Raw genomic sequence first — 22,163 nt, forward strand, 5'->3', positions numbered from 1 at the left:
CTTCCCATCCAAAGACGTATTCTTTTTTAATGGATTCCTGAGAGTCATGATCCGTGTGGTAGATAAGTAATTGAGACTTTGATTGGTTCACTATGTAGTAAGAAACTATAGAGAAATTGTGGGAGTTAATTAAATGTCTAGTGGAAGATGGTGAGTCAGTAAAAGTGAGTAGGATGAGGGTGATTTTATGTTGCCTCAGGTTAAGGGGAATTCCCTTTATATTCTCATCTAGTCTGATGCTTTCCGCTAGTGGTTCAATGAAAAAGGCAAATAGTTGTGCAGTTGGGCATGTCAAAGCCATTGGAAAGGGCATTGTTAACATAGGACATCTTTGCTGATGGGTTTGATTATAGTGCTGAAATAGAATTAAGTATTTCAACTTGGAAGACAATTTTTTTCAAAGTGGGAAAAAGGAAACCCCAGTGGAACCTGTTAAATACCTTATCAGTATCTAATGCGAGAAGGATAGATGGTAGTTTATTTTTTTCTATATATGCAGTTAGGTTTAAAGCTTTTCTGGATGCATCAGATGTGTGTCTTCCAATTATGAACCCCAGCTGGTCACTATGCATCAATCTGGGGAGGCAACTTTGCCGTCTTGTGGATATGGATTTTGCAATAATTTTTGTGTCTGAGTTCAGTAGCGATATGGGGCTATAATTGCTAATGTTAAGAGGGTCTCCCTTCCCGCTTTGGCAGTACTATTATATTGACTTCAAGCATTTCTTTTAAAATAGAGTCTTCTGAGGCAATTTGGTTAGATTACATAGCTTTGTGAGATACGTGACTAGTTTATGCTTGAAAGTCTGGTAATATTTGTTTTGGGAGCTGTCGAGTCTGGGAGAATTCCCAGTTTTCAGGGAGGATATAGTAGTTTTTATTTCTGCTTCTGTGTAGGGGAAGTTAGTTTAATTTGGTTAACGCTTCACGATTCAAACGAGGTAAATGGATGAAGCATTAGAAATCTGTTGATTAGTTTGGGAGTTGGTTGGGTTGTGTTTGGGTCTTATTTAATTTGTAGAGGTGTGAGTAAGGCAAAGCAAATGCTTTTGATATATCATTTATATTGTTTCTGACCTAGAGAATTCTAGTTTTGAATCTTAGGTGCTTAAGTCTTTTTGCTAAATTTTTGAAGGCTTGTTGTTTGAGTAATATTAGTTTCTCAAATTCTTTTGTTAGCAAGATTTTTACTTAAATTCTAAACTTTAATAGGTCTGAGTAGATTTTAGGTGAGAATGAAGTTTGTTCTAAGCATGGATTCTGATTTTTTGGAGATGGTATCTATTTTTCTTAGTTTATTTTTTTCTGTATATTGTTTGATTTGATAAGTTATCCATGCATAACTGCTTTGTGGGCTGACCATAGCATGTGCATGGTGATCTTGTCTATGTCATTCTCCCTAAAGTAGCTGATTAATACATCCTTAAGAGTTGTTTTTATGGGTGGGATGTGTGGATGATATACGATTTTCCTCTCCAGCTTCTAGCTTCCCAGTTGCAGAAGAAAGTTCACAGAGCAGATTACATGGGATAACAAACTCTTTACTTCTGGAAGAACATGAGGTAAAGATAAGCCCAGTCATTCAGCATTACATCAGAAAGAAGAAAGTGAAACCAAAAAGAAACAAAAGAGACTTTTTACAATTCAGTGAGTAAGGAAACTTTACACAACATTGCCATCTACTGTTAGATCAGTATACAGTCCTCCTTCACACAAACTTAGAAGTCCTCATCTGTTGCATATACCAACAGTTTGCTGCCATGACACAGCCTCGAGTGAGTACACCGCACATGCTCCTATCCACCAATCCCCTCCACAAATGTTTTTAATCTCCGGATTCTGGTTCCCATAGACTTATATGGGCACCGGAATCCGGAGCGGATGCGGATTTTTTTTTCTATCCGGCAGTGATGCGTTGGTTTTAGAATTTGGCGGCTTCGATTAACTCTAATCTTTGGGAATTTTGTCTGAATCACGTTTTTTTCAAAGATTTACACATAATCCCAGGTCTAAGTGCTCAGCGTAGAGCGCTGGATAAATTTGAGCCCACCATACTGCAATCTTTGGGAGAAAGTAAAAACAAATCAACAGCAGTTGAAGAATTGACTTCCTTTATTTATTTTTTACACCTTTCACCTTGTGGTATAAGTGATTAATCGGCAATATTCCTCTGGTCAGTTCAATTACAGGGATAACAGATATATATATGTTTTTTAAGTTTGGCTCCTATCACACTAAGGGTACGCTCACACGAGCGTGCAAAATGGACAAGTGCAATGCGAGAAAATCTCACATTGTACTCTGACGAATGTTAGTCAATGAGGGAGAACAGTTGGTCAGCTTTTCTTGCATCCAGAATCTGGATGCGAGAAAAGTCGCAACATGCTGGACCCATGGAAGCTAAGATTTAGCGAAACGGCACGCCGTCGTCCGGCATTGTATGTCTTGTCTCACCCTCCCCACCGCCTGTACCTGCATGCTTTTATAAAATAAAGATGGAATGACATGGAGATCTTCGTGGAGTGCGACTCTCTTTCTTCTTTGGATTATCTGTGGTCTGTGCACTGAGTCTGCACCAGGATCTCTTCCATGCTCTGCCAGGGTTTGAACTGCGGAATATACGGCAACACGTGGAGCAAGCGGTGCACCGGGATGTCTTATACAGTTAGGTCCAGAAATATTTGGACAGTGTACACAAGTTTTGTTATTTTAGCTGTTTACAAAAACATGTTCAGAAATACAATTATATATATAATATGGGCTGAAAGTGCACACTCCCAGCTGCAATATGAGAGTTTTCACATCCAAATCGGAGAAAGGGTTTAGGAATCATAGCTCTGTACTGCATAGCCTTCTCTTTTTCAAGGGACCAAAAGTAATTGGACAAGGGACTCTAAGGGCTGCAATTAACTCTGAAGGTGTCTCCCTCGTTAACCTGTAATCAATGAAGTAGTTAAAAGGTCTGGGGTTGATTACAGGTGTGTGGTTTTGCATTTGGAAGCTGTTGCTGTGACCAGACAACATGCGGTCTAAGGAACTCTCAATTGAGGTGAAGCAGAACATCCTGAGGCTGAAAAAAAAAAAAAATCCATCAGAGAGATAGCAGACATGCTTGGAGTAGCAAAATCAACAGTCGGGTACATTCTGAGAAAAAAGGAATTGACTGGTGAGCTTGGGAACTCAAAAAGGCCTGGGCGTCCACGGATGACAACAGTGGTGGATGATCGCCGCATACTTTCTTTGGTGAAGAAGAACCCGTTCACAACATCAACTGAAGTCCAGAACACTCTCAGTGAAGTAGGTGTATCTGTCTCTAAGTCAACTGTAAAGAGAAGACTCCATGAAAGTAAATACAAAGGGTTCACATCTAGATGCAAACCATTCATCAATTCCAAAAATAGACAGGCCAGAGTTCAATTTGCTGAAAAACACCTCATGAAGCCAGCTCAGTTCTGGAAAGTATTCTATGGACAGATGAGACAAAGATCAACCTGTACTAGAATGATGGGAAGAAAAAAGTTTGGAGAAGAAAGGGAACGGCACATGATCTAAGGCACACCACATCCTCTGTAAAACATGGTGGAGGCATCGTGATGGCATGGGCATGCATGGCTTTCAATGGCACTGGGTCACTTGTGTTTATTGATGACATAACAGCAGACAAGAGTAGCCGGATGAATTCTGAAGTGTACCGGGATATACTTTCAGCCCAGATTCAGCCAAATGCCGCAAAGTTGATCGGACGGCGCTTCATAGTAAAGATGGACAATGACCCCAAGCATACAGCCAAAGCTACCCAGGAGTTCATGAGTGCAAAAAAGTGGAACATTCTGCAATGGCCAAGTCAATCACCAGATCTTAACCCAATTGAGCATGCATTTCACTTGCTCAAATCCAGACTTAAGACGGAAAGACCCACAAACAAGCAAGACCTGAAGGCTGCGACTGTAAAGGCCTGGCAAAGCATTAAGAAGGAGGAAACCCAGCGTTTGGTGATGTCCATGGGTTCCAGACTTAAGGCAGTGATTGCCTCCAAAGGATTCACAACAAAATATTGAAAATAAAAATATTTTGTTTGGGTTTGGTTTATTTGTCCAATTACTTTTGACCTCCTAAAATGTGGAGTGTTTGTAAAGAAATGTGTACAATTCCTACAATTTCTATCAGATATTTTTGTTCAAACCTTCAAATTAAACGTTACAATCTGCACTTGAATTCTGTTGTAGAGGTTTCATTTCAAATCCAATGTGGTGGCATGCAGAGCCCAACTCGCGAAAATTGTGTCACTGTCCAAATATTTCAGGACCTAACTGTATCTACTATATATATATATATATACATATATATATGTTTTTTAAGTTTGGCTCCTATCACACTAAGGGTACGCTCACACGATGGACAAGTGCAATGCGAGAAAATCTCACATTGTACTCTGACGAATGTTAGTCAATGAGGGAGAGCAGTTGGTCAGCTTTTCTTGCATCCAGAATCTGGATGCGAGAAAAGTCGCTACATGCTGCGATTTTCTGCGAGAGCCGTATCACTCGCACGCATTCAAGTGAATGGGTGCGAGAGAAACATTGGACTGCACTCAGATGTTATCCCAGTGCAGTGCGATATATGCACAGGCTGAGAAAGGAGGAGATGGGGGGATTAACCCCTCCCATTCCTCCGCAATGCCCGACCTTAGCTTCACAGTCTGATGACACTCAGCTCATGCTCGCAGCAGAGCCTGAGACTGGGGTCATTAGCATATCGCATCGGATGCCATACGCTAGTGTGAGTCCAGCCTAAAATCGCTTTTTTACAAAATAAAGGTTTTTTGCATCTCTGAATTTTGAAGGCTATAGTTTTTAATTTTTCTGCTGACAGATTCATGTGAGGGATGAGTGGGAGTTTTTATTGGTCGCTTTCTATGCCTCTTCTTGTGAAGCAGAATCAAGAAGAAACAGCAATTCAGGAATTTTTTTTTCATGCCGTTCATCATGTAGTGGATATGAAAAGACAGCTTTATTCTTTTTAACTTTTATTTAGTCCCTATAGGCACATTACCTTTTGCTGCTCTGATTGCAGCTCGTGATCAGTCAGTGCAGTTCAGAGTGGCTGTCTCAGCTGCACTGTCAGAAGCCTCAGTGATCGGGATGCAATATATTCCCTATGGCTTTTCCATAGTGTGGTGATCCAGAGGTTGTCATAATGACCTCGGGTCACCATGGTAACAGCAACTACCTCCTGTGAATTGTTGCGCCCCTGCAGCAGTCGAACTGCTCGGATCCGGGGTTGCTCTGGCTCGAGGGTCTCCGGACCCACGGAGTATTTACAGGGGATGAATTTACAGGGGATGAATGTTCGTGACGCCACCTGCGGGTTGCGGTACAGAGGAGTACCGCCACTGCCGAAGGAAGGTAGTACTGGGGCAGATGGTGTGGGGGCAGCCAGGTGTCAGTCCCTCCGCAGGTAGGGAAGGCCATGGACAGTGGGGATTTGGTAAACGGGTGGCTTGGCCTTGAAAAGCAGGGTGCAGGGGTCAGATTACTCACTGCGGTAGTCGTGGTGCTGGATTAGGTGGAATAACCAGACACTCACACAGATGGTAAACCAAAGTCTCTAGGCACCGCAGTCTCTACGGGGGGAGCCCGTCCAGGTCCCGCTCCCACCAGTGTCACTTGGTAAGTCCGGAGCCCTGCCTCCGTGCACTAATTGATTTACCGTTGTGGCCCCTCGGTTTGAAGCTTTCAGGGCCCCGCTACCCATGTGTATGGCAGCTGTTCTCTGGCTGGCACTTGGGATTTTAGTGGGTTGTGTAGTTTGGAGAACCCTATCCCCCATATTGTGCTGATGCCTTCAATCTCTGAGCTCTTGGGGAAAGTTCATAAAGAGACTATCCTCCATAGGTGAATTATCAGGTTGCGTGAAGCTACTCCCTGATCTAGGGTCCTGTACCCTGTGCTCGGTACTGGTCCGGTTACTGGACTTTTGGTGCTGACCATTCTCCAAAACTAAGGCTGTTACACCTCCTCCAATACCATGTGACCGGGTCTCCGACTCCTGTGGTCCCGGACCACCGTCTTTGACCCAACCTGTCGCCTCCCTGGGAGCTCCAACTCCATAGCTCCTCACTCATTGAGGGCTAACTCTCAACTCTTTGTCTCCCCTCCCAGCAGTCTTCCTGACCCCTATGTAGGCAGCCCTGCTCCAACCTTACCAACCGACTGGTGTGTCTGTACAGTTCTGGTGTGAGGTGTGGTTGGGATTTGTAGTGCGGGTGTTAAGGCCGCTTTACATGCTGCGACATCGCTCAATCGATCTCGTTGGGGTCACAGAATTTGTGACGCACATCCGGCCGCTTTAGCGATGTCGTTGTGTGTGACACCTATGAGCGATTTTGAATCATCGCAAAAACGTTCAAAATCGCTCTTCAGTGACATGCCTCCTATTCTCGATTATCGCTGCTGCTGCAGCTAGCGATGTAGTTCCTCGTTCCTGCGGCAACACACATCGCTACGTGTGACACCGCAGGAGCGAGGAACATCTCCTTACCTGCGCCTGCTGGCAATGCGGAAGGAAGAAGGTGGGCGGGATGTTACGTCTCGCTCATCTCCGCCCCTCCACTTCTATTGGGCAGCGGTTCAGTGACGCTGCTGTGACTCGCTGTGATGCTGAATGAACCACCCCCTTAGAAAGGAGTCGGTTCGCCGGTCACAGCGACGTCGCTAGGCAGGTAAGTAGTGTGACGGGTCCGCGTGATGTTGTGCGCCACGGGCAGCGATTTGCACGTGTCACACAACCGATGGGGGCGGGTACGCACGCTAGCGATATCGGTCATGATATCGCAGCGTGTAAAGCGGCCTTTAGTGACACTGTTGATGGGAACCTGGAACCATGGGGGTAGGTCCTGCTCCCTGGGGGACAGGATGCAGTTCCCTGTAGCACCCTGATGTAGTCAGGGGCGTTACAGAACTACATCTCTTTAAACACTAGAAGTCCCAGAGAGGGGTCATATGACATTTCTACCATTGGAACCCTATGGAGCTCGAAATTCCTGGGACTTCTAGTGTTAAGATGTGTAGATACATATAAGGTCAAGAAGGGGTTAAGGTTAGTGATGGGAGGACCCAGACTGTAAACAATCCAGATTCACACATATTCAAAAGAACCCTTGCACCGACCCCAGATCGAGAGTTCTCAGGGAACTCCAGGTAACAATCCGGATCCGATTAACCAGGTATTTAAATAAAATCAAAGAAAAAAAGAAAGGAAAAAAAAAAGAATAAAGCAAGTGCATACTTACCAGTCTCCACGCGAATATACACTGCTTCCGGGGCTGGTCACTTTACTTCTGGGCCTGCTTATTATCTTCATGCATATGCACCGTTTCCCCTACTGACCAGCAGTCCACATGACTGAGATTGGTTGCTATCAGACAAGCCCCCAGTCTGTGTGACAGCGTGTCTACCTGAAACCAATCAGAGGGGCTGTGTGTGCATCTATATTGGTGTAAAAATAAATAAATAAGAAAATTGAAGTAGTATCCCCATATTATGATACCCAGCCATGATAAAGCATATGGGTACAGGCTGCAGCTCCCAGCCATGTGCGTTATCTTAGCTGTGTATCAAAGTAAGAAGAACCGTGTGTGGCTTTTTAAAAAATTATTTAAAGTGTTTAACTCCTTTATGACAGGCGATTTTCCATTTTTCGTTTTTAGTTTTTACTCCCCCTCTTCCGAAAGTCGTAACTTTTTTATTTTTTCCAGCAATCTTACAATATGAGGGCTTGTTTTTTGTGGGACAATTTATACTTTTTAATGAAAAAAACACCAAAAAGGAGCCAAGACAAATGATATGTGCACACACAGAATGTGGTGAGCCTTCCTCATAAAGATGGCTGCAGCCAAGGTGCAAGATGCTGATGTCACAGCCACTCAACCTCCACACTAGAGGGGAGGGGCGGCTGCTTAGCATAAGACATGCACACTAATAATGCTTGCACTGGGAGCCCATCATATAATGAGTGAAATGCACAGTGTCTGAACTGTAACCTATAAATGACGCCAGAAACCCAGGTCAGGCGGCCTAAACAGCACTATATAGGTGCATCTCGCACGGATACACGAGATGCACAGTGTCTGAATTAAGGCCTATAAATGATGCACACCAGGTCCAGGCGGGTTAGTTAGCACTATGAGTACATAACACGTGACAGGCTCACCATTTAACCACCTGAATTCAAAAGGTCCACACACATCCTGCAAAAATGGATAAAATATGCCATACCTCAAATAGTGAGATATTAGTTTATATTTTGGCCCAAAATATGTAAGCTCGCAATCCGTTCGTCAAGGATTCTCACACTTGTGAGTCCCTACACTGAATTAGTTAGAAAAACCACAAAGAACTATATAAAAAAAACACCAAAAAGGAGCGAAGACAAATGATATATGCACACACAGAATGTGGTGAGCCTTCCTCATAAAGATGGCTGCAGCCAAGGTGCAAGATGCTGATCTCACAGCCACTCAACCTCCACACTAGAGGGGAGGGGCGGCTGCTTAGCATAAGACATGCACACTAATAAGGCTTGCACTGGGAGCCCATCAAATAATGAGTGAAACCTTGTGTGGATTATGCCGGACTTGCAGGGTGTTGGGGGTTAATAAAAAGGTGAAGGAGGGTGTGTGTTTTGTACTTTATTCCAAATAAAGGATTTTTCTCTGTGTCTGTGTTTATTTACTTTCATTTACAGGTTAGTGTGATGCAGGTATCTTATAGACGCCTGTGCTATCACTAACCTAGGGTTTAGTAGCAGCTGTGCGCTGCTATTAACCCCTTATTACCTCGATTACCACTGCACCAGGGCAATCAAGAAAAGCCGGTAAAGCACTGAGACTGTCAAATCTAATAGATGCAGCAATACTGGGCATCTGCGAGTTGAGACTACTAGCCCCCAGCTGGCTTTATCTTGGCTGGGGATGAAAATTAGAGGGGACCGCATGTCTTTTTTTTTTTTAAATTTATTTAAATAATAAAAAAAAAAGCTGCATATATGGCACAGCCGTGCACACTTCTGACAGGAACGTGCATGTGTTTCTTAAACACATGTGTGACGCCCTGGAAAAACCAGGTAGTCACAAATAGGCCCCTGCATAACACCTTCCCTCATTAGGAAACACACAGCCAACCAGTAAACCCTAGTCACCCCCCTTAGGGAAAGATAGACACCCCAGTGGGCGTGACCAGGTGGTTGGGACATGCCCACCCAGGGGTCTAGACAGCCCAGGGACGGAAAACAAGCAGATGAGCAGATCAGTTTTAGAGTTCAAGGACATGGTAGTGTGGAGTGGAGGTCAGGCCTGTGTGTCAGGCCTGAAGCTGACTGACAGGTACCAGGGTAGGAGCCCTGGTGCCACTGGCTAGGAGGCAGACGGTGGTCTCCGTCAGCAGGAGACGGGAAGACGGCTCGGTGGAACCGAGGTGGACCGGGCCAGAGTTGGAGCCCGCCGGTACCGACACAGGGAACCGACCCAGAAACCGTAGCACAAAGGGGGGTACTCGGACCCTGAAGCTAGGAACTAGAAACAAGTGGAACTGGTTAATTAACCGATTGAGGCCAGGACTAGAGGTCCTGTCCCACCCAAAGTCCCTCATAGAAGACAACAGCCCACCGATTAGGGATAAGAGGTCACCGCCAAGGCCCATAGATCCCATGGGCCAGCGTCTGTGGGCACGGCTCCTTAGGCCACATACAACCGGGAGTGGACTCCTGAGTTTTATACTTGGAAAGTCCACCTTTACACAACAGTGCAGGAAAAGGATAGAGACCACCAGCTGGGTGGGGGATCCCGAACGCGACCGGCCGTGGCACCGGCCACCATCACCTTGGTTTACCAGAGACTCGTGTGTATTTACTAAAAGTGAATACACCAGCACCCCCTGTGGTCGTCATCTCCCCTGCACCAGAGCCCCCGAGTCCCGGGGCCACCATCCCTGGCCACGGAGGGGTTAACAACTTGCTGCACAACATCTCCCCCGGATGCCCGTAACAGCAGTGGTGGTGTCCCACCTCACCACACACCGTGGGTGGCGTCACAAACTTAATACGGCCCATCCCGTGCATCTACGTCCCTCATTTTATTCAGTGTGTCCGCAAGACCACCGGGTCCGGAGACCCTCGAGCCATCACCCCTCAAGGTCCGGGCACGAGCAGCGACCGGCTGCTGGCACGGGGGCGGCACACATGCACATTCACCATACTGACCTGCAGACACTTGCACTGCTTTCCCCGCCCACTGGCCGTGATAGGTTGCAGCCAGCTGACACACTGCCACTCAGGGTGGTGATGGATCTAAATGCAACCAATTACACATACCGTTGGGGGGGCAAAACAATAAATATTGAATTGTCGGCTCCAGAAGGGAAAAGCGTGACCCGAAAGGAGTTTGTGTTGCACAGCACAGCTTCTAGCTTCCCAGTTGCAGAAGAAAGTTCACAGAGCAGATTACATGGGATAACAAACTCTTTACTTCTGGAAGAACATGAGGTAATGATAAGCCCAGTCCTTTGGCATTACATCAGAAAGAAGAAAGTGAAACCAAAAAGAAACAAAAGAGACTTTTTACAATTCAGTGAGTAAGGAAACTTTACACAACATTGCCATCTACTGTTAGATCAGTATACAGTCCTCCTTCACACAAACTTAGAAGTCGTCATCTGTTGCATATACCAACAGTTTGCTGCCATGACACAGCCTCGAGTGAGTACACCGCACATGCTCCTATCCCCCAATCCCCTCCTCAAATGTTTTTAATCTCCGGATTCTGGTCCCCATAGACTTTTATGGGCACCGGAATCCGGAGCGGATCTGGATTTTTTTTTCTATCCGGCAGTGATCCATTGGTTTTAGATTTTGGCGGCTTCGATTAACTCTAATCTTTGGGAATTTTGTCTGAATCACGTTGTTTTCAAATATTTACACATAATCCCAGGTCTAAGTGCTCAGCGTAGAGCGCCGGATAAATTTGAGCCCACCATACTGCAATCTTTGGGAGAAAGTAAAAACAAATCAACAGCAGTTGAAGAATTGACTTCCTTTATTTTTTACACCTTTCACCTTGTGGTATAAGTGATGAAGTGGCAATATTCCTCTGGTCAGTTCAATTACAGGGATAACAGATATATATATATATATATATATATATGTTTTTTAAGTTTGGCTCCTATCACACTAAGGGTATGCTCACACGAGCGTGCAAAATGGACAAGTGCAATGTGAGAAAATCTCACATTGTACTCTGACGAATGTTAGTCAATGAGGGAGAGCAGTTGGTCAGCTTTGCTTGCATCCAGAATCTGGATGCGAGAAAAGTCGCAACATGCTGGACCCATGGAAGCTAAGATTTAGCGAAACGGCACGCCGTCGTCCGGCGTTGTATGGCTTATCTCACCCTCCCCACCGCCTGTACCTGCATGCTTTTATAAAATAAAGATGGAATGACATGGAGATCTTCGTGGAGTGCGACTCTCTTTCTTCTTTGGATTATCTGTGGTCTGCGCACTGAGTCTGCACCAGGATCTCTTCCATGCTCTGCCAGGGTTTGAACTGCGGAATATACGGCAACACGTGGAGCAAGCGGTGCACCGGGATTTCTTATATCTACTATATATATATATATATATATATATATATATATATATATACATATATATATGTTTTTTAAGTTTGGGACCTATCACACTAAGGGTACGCTCACACGAGCGTGCAAAATAGACAAGTGCAATGCGAGAAAATCTCACATTGTACTCTGACGAATGTTAGTCAATGAGGGAGAGCAGTTGGTCAGCTTTTCTTGCATCCAGAATCTGGATGCAAGAAAAGTCGCTACATGCTGCGATTTTCTGCGAGAGCCGTATCACTCGCACGCATTCAAGTGAATGGGTGCGAGAGAAACATTGGACTGCACTCAGATGTTATCCCAGTGCAGTGCGATATATGCACAGGCTGAGAAAGGAGGAGATGGGGGGATTAACCCCTCCCTTTCCTCTGCAACGCCTGACCTCAGCTTCACAGTCACATGACACTCAGCTCATGCTCGCAGCAGAGCCTGAGACTGGGGTCATTAGCATATCGCATCGGATGCCATACGCTAGTGTGAGTCCAGCCTAAAATCGCTTTTTTACAAAATAAAGGTTTTCTGCTGACAGATTCATGTGAGGGATGAGTGGGAGTTTTTATTGGTCGCTTTCTATGCCTCTTCTTGTGAGGCAGAATCAAGAAGAAACAGCAATTCAGGATTTTTTTTTTCATGCCGTTCATCATGTAGTGGATATGAAAAGACAGCTTTATTCTTTTTAACTTTTATTTAGTCCCTATAGGCACATTACCTTTTGCTGCTCTGATTGCAGCTCGTGATCAATCAGTGCAGTTCAGAGTGGCTGTCTCAGCTGCACTGTCAGAAGCCTCAGTGATCGGGATGCAATATATTCCCTATGGCTTTTCCATAGTGTGGTGACCCAGAGGTTGTCATAATGACCTCGGGTCACCATCGTAACAGCAACTACCTCATGTGAACTGTGCCGCCCCTGCAGCAGTCGAACTGCTTAGATCTGGGGTTGCTTTGGCTCGAGGGTCTCCGGACCCAGGGAATATTTACAGGGGATGAATTTACAGGGAATGAATGTTCATGACGCCACCTGCGGGTTGCGGTACAGAGGAGTACCGCCACTGCCGAAGGTAGTACTGGGGCAGATGGTGTGGGGGCAGCCAGGTGTCAGTCCCTCCGCAGGTAGGGAAGGCCACGGACAGTGGGGATTTGGTAAACGGGTGGCTTGGCCTTGAAAAGCAGGGTGCAGGGGTCAGATTACTCACTGCGGTAGTCGTGGTGCTGGATTAGGTGGAATAACCAGACACTCACACAGATGGTAAACCAAAGTCTCTAGTCACCGCAGTCTCTACGGGGGGAGCCCGTCCAGGTCCCGCTCCCAGCAGTGTCACTTGGTAAGTCCAGAGCCCTGCCTCCGTGCACTAATTGATTGACCGTTGTGGCCCCTCGGTTTGAAGCTTTCAGGGCCCCGCTACCCATGTGTATGGCAGCTGTTCTCTGGCTGGCACTTGGGATTTTAGTGGGTTGTGTAGTTTGGAGAACCCTATCCCCCATATTGTGCTGATGCCTTCAATCTCTGAGCTCTTGGGGAAAGTTCATAAAGAGACTATCCTCCACAGGTGAATTATCAGGTTGCGTGAAGCTACTCCCTGATCTATGATCCTGTACCCTGTGCTCAGTACCGGTCCGGTTACTGGACTTTTGGTGCTGACCATTCTCCAAAACTAAGGCTGTTACACCTCTTCCAATACCATGTGACTGGGTCTCCGACTCCTGTGGTCCCGGACCACCGTCTGTGACCCAACCTGTCGCCTCCCTGGGAGCTCCAACTCCATAGCTCCTCACTCATTGAGGGCTAACTCTCAACTCTTTGTCTCCCCTCCCAGCAGTCTTCCTGACCCCTATGTAGGCAGCCCTGCTCCAACCTTACCAACCGACTGGTGTGTCTGTACAGTTCTGGTGTGAGGTGTGGTTGGGATTTGTAGTGCGGGTGTTACGGCCGCTTTACACGCTGCGACATCGCTCAATCGATCTCGTTGGGGTCACAGAATTTGTGACGCGCATTCGGCCGCTTTAGCGATGTCGTTGTGTGTGACACCTATGAGCGATTTTGAATCGTCGCAAAAACGTTCAAAATCGCTCTTCAGTGACATGCCTCCTATTCTCGATTATCGCTGCTGCAGCTAGCGATGTAGTTCCTCGTTCCTGCGGCAGCACACATCGCTACGTATGACACCGCAGGAGCGATGTACATCTCCTTACCTGCGCCCGCTGGCAATGCGGAAGGAAGAAGGTGGGCGGGATGTTACGTCTCGCTCATCTCCGCCCCTCCGCTTCTATTGGGCAGCGGTTCAGTGACGCTGCTGTGACTCCCTGTGATGCTGAATGAACCACCCCCTTAGAAAGGAGTCGGTTTGCCGGTCACAGCGACGTCGCTAGGCAGGTAAGTAGTGTGACGGGTCCGCGCGATGTTGTGCGCCACGGGCAGCGATTTGCACGTGTCACACAACCGATGGGGGCGTGTACGCACGCTAGCGATATCGGTCATGATATCGCAGCGTGTAAAGCGGCCTTTAGTGACACTGTTGATGGGAACCTGGAACCATGGGGGTAGGTCCTGCTCCCTGGGGGACAGGATGCAGTTCCCTGTAGCACCCTGATGTAGTCAGGGGCGCTACAGAACTACATATCTTTTAACACTAGAAGTCCCAGAGAGGGGTCATATGAAATTTCTACCATTGGAACCCTATGGAGCTCGAAATTCTTTGGACTTCTAGTGTTAAGATGTGTAGATACATATAAGGTCATGAAGGGGTTAAGGTTAGTGATGGGAGGACCCAGACTGTAAACAATCCAGATCCACGCATATTCAAAAGAACCCTTGCACCGACCCCAGATCGAGAGTTCTCAGGGAACTCCAGGTAACAATCCGGATCCGATTAACCAGGTATTTAAATAAAATCAAAGAAAAAAAGAAAGGAAAAAAGAATAAAGCAAGTGCATACTTACCAGTCTCCACGCGAATATACACTGCTTCCGGGGCTGGTCACTTTACTTCTGGGCCTGCTTATTATCTTCATGCATATGCACCGTTTCCCCTACTGACCAGCAGTCCACATGACTGAGATTGGTTGCTATCAGACAAGCCCCCAGTCTGTGTGACAGCGTGTCTACCGGAAACCAATCAGAGGGGCTGTGTGTGCATCTATATTGGTGTAAAAATAAATAAATAAGAAAATTGAAGTAGTATCCCCATATTATGATACCCAGCCATGATAAAGCATATGGGTACAGGCTGCAGCTCCCAGCCATGTGCGTTATCTTAGCTGTGTATCAAAGTAAGAAGAACCGTGTGTGGCTTTTTAAAAAATTATTTAAAGTGTTTAACTCCTTTATGATAGGACGATTTTCCATTTTTCGTTTTTAGTTTTTACTCCCCCTCTTCCGAAAGTCGTAACTTTTTTATTTTTTCCAGCAATCTTGCAATATGAGGGCTTGTTTTTTGTGGGACAATTTATACTTTTTAATGAAACCATAAGTTTTGCCATATTGTATTGGAAATGGCAAAAAAATTCCAAGTGCAGAAAAATTGCAGAAAAGTGCGATTGCATGATTGTTTTTGGGATATATTATTCAACCATGTTCACTACATGGTAAAACTGATGTGTGGTGTGATGCCTCAGGTCGGTACAAGTGTGTAGATACCAAACATGTATTGGTTTACTTTTATGTAAGAGCTTAAAAAAAATCTGAAGTTTGTCCAAAAAAAGTGGCACACTTTTTGTGCCATTTTTTGTGACCCATAGCGTTTTCATTTTTCGGGACATAGGTATCAGTCACAGCTTATTTTTTGTGTCATGAGCTGATGTTTTTAATGGTACCATTTTCGCGCAGATGCTACATTTTGATTGTCTATTATTGCAATTTGCGCAAAATTGTGATGACCAAAAAACGTAATTTTGGTGTTCGAAATTTTGTGACGCTACACCATTTACTAATCAGATTAATTGATTTCATACTTTGATAGATTGGGCGTTTCTGAACACAGCAATACCAAATGTGTGTGTGTGTATATATATATATATATATATATATATATATATATATATATATATATATATTTTAACCCTTTAATTTTCAATGGGGCAAATGGGGGGTAATTTGAACTTTTAGGTTTCATTTTTTAAAAAATGTTTTAAAACTTTTCTTTTTACTTTTGTTTTATTTTACTTGTCCCCTTAGTAGACTAGGGACTATAAGGATCAGCAATCTGATTGCTCATTCTTTCTCCTGATCAGAGTAGCATCGCTGTACAGAGTTTTCACTGTACAGGATAGATGGCAGACAGCAAATGGTGGTCTCACCAAATGCTGACTATTTTTGTGACCCTCCAAAACCCTCCTAATATTGTAAATCTGCACATTTTATAACGCCATTTTATTGTGGCCAGCCTTAAGCACACCTTTGCAATAATCTTCTCCTCTAATCAGCATCTTGATAAGCCACACCTGTAAGGTGGATGGATTATATCAGCAAAGGAGAAATGCTCATCAAGGGTATGTCAGCAAGCTACAGTTCACCACAAAACTGCAACCTGTGGCCACAAAAGCGAATCCTATGGTCCAAATTGCATCCGAAAATACATGCATTTTCCATGCATTTTTGACAATTCATTTATTTTAATTCAATGGTGATAGTGATGGGCGGACCCGGACTGTAAAAAAGTCTGGACCTGAACAGGCTCAAAAGTACCCGATTGCTGGGCCTGAGCCCGGAATTCTCAGGAAATTCTGGGTATTGATCTAGAACTGGCACTCGGGTAATAAAAAAATAAATAAATGAAAAATAAAGAAAAACATAATAAAGTGAGCACGCTATACTTACTAAGTTATCTGCGCAGCTATCACACTACTTCCAGTCTGCCTATTCTTCTTCTGGGGCCACGCATTATCCTTCATGCAGATGCACTGCTTTTCCCACCCCCCAGTTTCTGTGATTGGTTGCATGCAACCAATGTGCCCCAGACATGCCCCCAGTGTTGCCCCAGAAGTGCAACCAATCACAGACACTGTCTGCTGTTCTATACCGTACAGTAAAAATAAATAGATAAAATTGACCTAGGGTCCTCTCATATTATGATACCCAGCACAGATAAAGCATACGTCTCCAACAGCCATGCACTTATCATGGCTATGTATCAAAATAAGAGGAACCGCACGTGGCTTTTTTTTAGTTATCTAAATAAATTTGAAAAAAGGCATTTGGTCCCCCCAATTTTGATACCCAGCCAGGATGACGTCCAACAGCTTGGGGCTGGTATTCTCAGGCTGAGAGATCTGTGCTTATTGGACCCCTTCAGCCTAAAAATAGCAGCCTGCAGACTCACAGAATTGCCGCATCCATTAGATGACCTAAGCCAATTTTTTTATTATTATTTTATTTTTACATCATGCCTTAGACGCATATAGTGTCTGTGATTTGAAGCAACAAGACATGCTGCCACTCATTGTTGGGGCGCTGTCTGACTGCAACCAATTACAGATGCTAGTGGGCGGGGGAAGTAGTGAATATGTTTCAGGCTAATGAGTGGTGTCGGAAGCAGAATGAGTGGCCACTGAAGTAGTTATTACAGCTGTGCTGGAGAATGGTAAGTATGAAGCACTTGCTGCTACCCCTTTTAAACACCATTTTTAAGCACCAGATTTTGGTCCCCGTAGACTTTATGGGGACCGTTATCTAGCCAAATACCATGGATCAATCAGTACCATTTTTTTTTTAAACCAGGTTAGACCCACCGACCCCAGATATCTGCGAGTCAGCTCATCACTAGTGAAAAATGCAGGGAAAAAATGCAAAATAATTCACATGCTGTAGTTTTGTGGTCACCACAAAACTGCCGACATAAAAAAGCAACATATGCATAGCAAAACTGAAATCTCATAGACTTTGCTGAGAAAGGAAATGCATGCAGTTTTGTGCCACAAACTGCACCCAAAAATTGTCAAAAACACAGAAAAAAACACAATGTACACATAGGGCCTGACACTAATGTAGACATATTTGTGATCAATGAGAGAAAATGCATTTTGGGTACTGTACATAGGAATAGTCCTAGATCTTTGAGTTCAGTTCATGAACAATTGGGAACAAAAACAAAAGTGTTGCATTTATATTTTTGTTCAATAAATAAAGAACTACTGGATGTGCTTAGGGAGAATATAGACATGCAATTTTGTCCATTGATTGCATAATTGTCAACCTCTGTTCAGCTATACACAACTCATTTGGCGCTTTTTTTTACTGGCCTGTTTACACAAATTGATGAACAATGATTGAGACAGAATGTTTTCTAACACCTTTGGACACATAAGCCTGTAATCAAGGGAGATTACTCCAAAAAAATGTAACTGCAAAAATTTTAATCACCGTATATCATAATAGACATGATTGACAGCACATTAAAAGGGAGATATACTATATGCTGCAGGAAGGCTATAAAGTCCTCTTGTATATTTGATTAGTCTTTTAAAGAAATACCATAAAGTGCAATTGCATAAACAAATTAAGGACATTTATAAAAGGTGTGAAGTGCTTAGAATTCAAGATAATTACTCCAAAAGTAAGTCCAAGTGAAAATTTACAAAGCTGCAATCAACATAGTCTGGTGCATTCACCCAATAAAATTGCATTATACTCAGCTTCCAGGATATACAGTATAGGTAGGTTATATAAAAGTTAACATAGATGCAATACTTTCAAGTGAAATGCTATAGAAAATCATAAACACAGCGTAGTGAAATCTCATTACAAAACTAGAAAAGAAATAGATTAAATAGGTTTACCAGTGCAATATAATGAGCACCCCTAATGCGCGTTTCTCCTTAGCTTCTTCAAAAGGGGATTTGGGGACCTATAGACAAAGCTGATAAAATAAGATTTATTATTCATAATAAGTAATGTCACAGGCCAGCATGTCCTGCACCACTCTCTTTTCAATGACCTTTTTATGACATGCTCATAAGATGTTTCTATACAAATTATATGGTCAGACTCTGATCATTGCAGGTGAAATAAGTATTTAAATGTTACCAATTCTCTAAGTAAATATATTTTTAAATGTGCTATTAACATGAATTTCTCACCAGATGATGGTAACAACCCATCTAATCCACAAAGGCAAATAAATCAAGCCATAGATGTCCATAAATGTAATGATGTTTAATAATGAGAAATGACACAGGAAAAAGTATTGATGCAGAATGAACAAATTAAGAATCGGCTTTCTTTATTTATTTTTTGCACCATTTTTTACGCCATAAACCATGCAGTATAAGTGATAACGCGACTTTATTTCTCAGGTTGGTACCATTACAGCAAAACCAGACTTATATAGTTTTTTTAGGTTTGGCTACTATCATGCTAAAAAAAAACCATTTTTTTTTACAAAATAAAGCCTTTTTGCCTCCCTGAATCTTGAATGCTATAGGTTTTTCATTTTTGTGCCAACAAAGTCATGTGAGGACTTATGTTTTGTGGGATGAGTTGGAGTTTTCATTTTGTACCATTGTGGGCCATATAATATTTTTTATTGCACCAGCATTGCAATACATTATGCTGTCAGTGCAGAATTGACAGAAGCTTTTGAGAATAAGATGCTGGCATGATCTCAGAGGCTTTCCATACCTGGGTGACCCAGAGTTCATCCAGACAACCTCGGGTCACCATGGGAATGATCAGGCCCTCATGATCACATTGCGGGGCCACCAAATGGAGAACTGCACGAACCCTCTCCCAGACCCCTAAATGCTGCAATTGATATCAATCACAGCATTTAGGGGGATAAACAGCCAGGGCTGTGACGGTGACCATTCATGACTGTGACAGCCAGGGATTGCCTATCAGGTAAACTGATTCCCTGGCGAAGAACGTGTTTACATAGCTTCTATGTCAACTTGATTGCCAGGATGTACTAGGTAAACCAATGGCAAGGAAGTCTGCAACAAGCAGGACATTCCCAGTATGTCCTAGGTTGGAAAGGGTTAAAATATTATTTTAACCAACATGCACACTTTGGTAGGTAAACAGTTGTGTTTAAGTTTCAGGATTTTTGAGATTTCTTTTTATTTAAAAAAAAAAAAAAATTGACTTTTGTGTCTCAAATTACAGGAATTATACTTTCAGATACACACAAACTTTGAATTCAAAATTTGCTTTTAACTGTAAAATTAACATAGAGGGGCTTAATACTGACTCTCCTTAAATGCATTGCATTAAAAAAATACAGCTGTTAGGTTGCAGTATATCCCAAAACAATCAATTCACAGTAATTCAAATCAAATCACAGTTCCCTATACATAAATTAAAACTTTGGATTAGTATTACGGATTAAATCTATCACTCCCATTTTCTATCTGGTACATCGGCTCTAAGGCTTGAAACACACATCCGTGAAACACGTGCGTGTTTGGTCCGTTTCCGTGTATACTGGAGACACGGCCAAACGTGCACCAATGTTACTATATCTCAGCGGTTACACTTGCGTTTTTGGTTATGTCCGTTAGTCCGTCTCCGTGATGCGTTTTGTGGGCCGTGTCTCACGCCAGCATGTCCTTTTTATTCACGCAACACGCAGCACGGACCCAATGAAAGTCAATGGGTCTGTGCGCACGTCCGAGTGACACGGACGCATCTCTGTTTGTTCCCTGTATGTTTTGTGCTTTTTTCATGTCATGTCAGTCTTTTTTCTTTTTATGTTTCGTTCTCTCCCTCAGTCCGTCGGTCGGTCTCTATGTCTGTCTGTCCCTCTAGCTGTCTGTCGGTCAGTTCCCCCTCTCTCATACTTACCATTCCCCGATCTCCAGCGCGGCGCTGCACGGCTGTTATAAAAACTCCGGCGGCTTTTCCTCTTTTGAAAAAGCCGGCCGCCCATTAATCAATCTCGTATTCCCTGCTTTACCCGCCCACCGGCGGCTGTGATTGGTTGCAGTGAGACACGCCCACCACGCTGAGTGACAGGTGTCACACTGCACCCAATCACAGCAGCCGGTGGGCGTGTCTATACTGTGCAGTAAAATAAATAAATAAATAATTAAAAAAACCGGCGTGCGGTCCCCCCCCATTTTAATACCAGCCAGATAAAGCCATACGGCTGAAGGCTGGTATTCTCAGGATGGGGAGCTCCACGTTATGGGGGGCCCCCCACCCTAACAATATCAGTCAGCAGCCGCCCAGAATTGCCGCATACATTATATGCGACAGTTCTGGGGCTGTACCCGGCTCTTCCCGATTTACCCTGGTGCGTTGGCAAATCGGGGTAATAAGGAGTTATTGGCAGCCCATAGCTGCCAATAAGTCCTAGATTAATCATGTCAGGCGTCTAGGAGACACCTTCCATGATTAATCTGTAAATTACAGTAAAAAAACACACACACCCGAAAAAAATCCTTTATTATAAATAAAAAACACAAACACATTCCCTCATTACCAATTTATTAACCCCGACAAACCCTCCATGTCCGGCGTACTCCACGGACCTCCAGCGTCGCGTCCAGCTCTGCTGCATGGAGGTGACAGGAGCAGCAGAAGACACCGCCGCTCCGGTCACCTCCACGCAGCTAATGAGATGAGTAGCGCGGTCAGCTGCTGTCACTGAGGTTACCTGCGGCCACCGCTGGATCCAGCGGTGACCGCGAGTTACCTGACTGACAGCTGCTGATCGCGCTACTCACCTCATTAGCTGCGTGGAGGTGACCAGAGCGGCGGTGTCTTCTGCTGCTCCTGTCACCTCCATGCAGCAGAGCTGGACGCGACGCTGGAGGTCCGTGGAGTACGCCGGACATGGAGGGTTTGTCGGGGTTAATAAATTGGTAATGAGGGAATGTGTTTGTGTTTTTTATTTATAATAAAGGATTTTTTTCGGGTGTGTGTGTTTTTTTACTGTAATTTACAGATTAATCATGGAAGGTGTCTCCTAGACGCCTGACATGATTAATCTAGGACTTATTGGCAGCTATGGGCTGCCAATAACTCCTTATTACCCCGATTTGCCAACGCACCAGGGTAAATCGGGAAGAGCCGGGTACAGCCCCAGAACTGTCGCATATAATGTATGCGGCAATTCTGGGCGGCTGCTGACTGATATTGTTAGGGTGGGGGGACCCCCATAACGTGGAGCTCCCCATCCTGAGAATACCAGCCTTCAGCCGTATGGCTTTATCTGGCTGGTATTAAAATGGGGGGGGACCGCACGCCGTTTTTTTTAATTATTTATTTATTTATTTTACTGCACAGTATAGACACGCCCACCGGCTGCTGTGATTGGGTGCAGTGTGACACCTGTCACTCAGCGTGGTGGGCGTGTCTCACTGCAACCAATCACAGCCGCCGGTGGGCGGGTAAAGCAGGGAATACGAGATTGATTAATGGGCGGCCGGCTTTTTCAAATTAGAAAAAGCCGCCGGAGCAGTGTGAACGCCGTGCAGCGCCGGTGATCGGGGATCGGTGAGTATGAGAGAGGGGGGGACACTTCAGTCACTCGGAGGATTAGTGGTCACCGGTGAATCCT

The 22,163-nt window shown here is 44.5% G+C and overlaps 1 protein-coding gene across 1 annotated transcript in view; it reads left to right on the forward strand.

The window, feature by feature from the left end:
- The window catches only part of CFH (complement factor H), a 1,163,637-nt gene that overhangs the window by 37,061 nt on the left and 1,104,413 nt on the right, over positions 1–22,163 (forward strand). The window lies entirely within an intron of this gene.

The sequence above is a fragment of the Anomaloglossus baeobatrachus genome, chromosome 8 (assembly GCF_048569485.1).
Source record: "Anomaloglossus baeobatrachus isolate aAnoBae1 chromosome 8, aAnoBae1.hap1, whole genome shotgun sequence".
NCBI lineage: Eukaryota > Metazoa > Chordata > Amphibia > Anura > Aromobatidae > Anomaloglossus > Anomaloglossus baeobatrachus.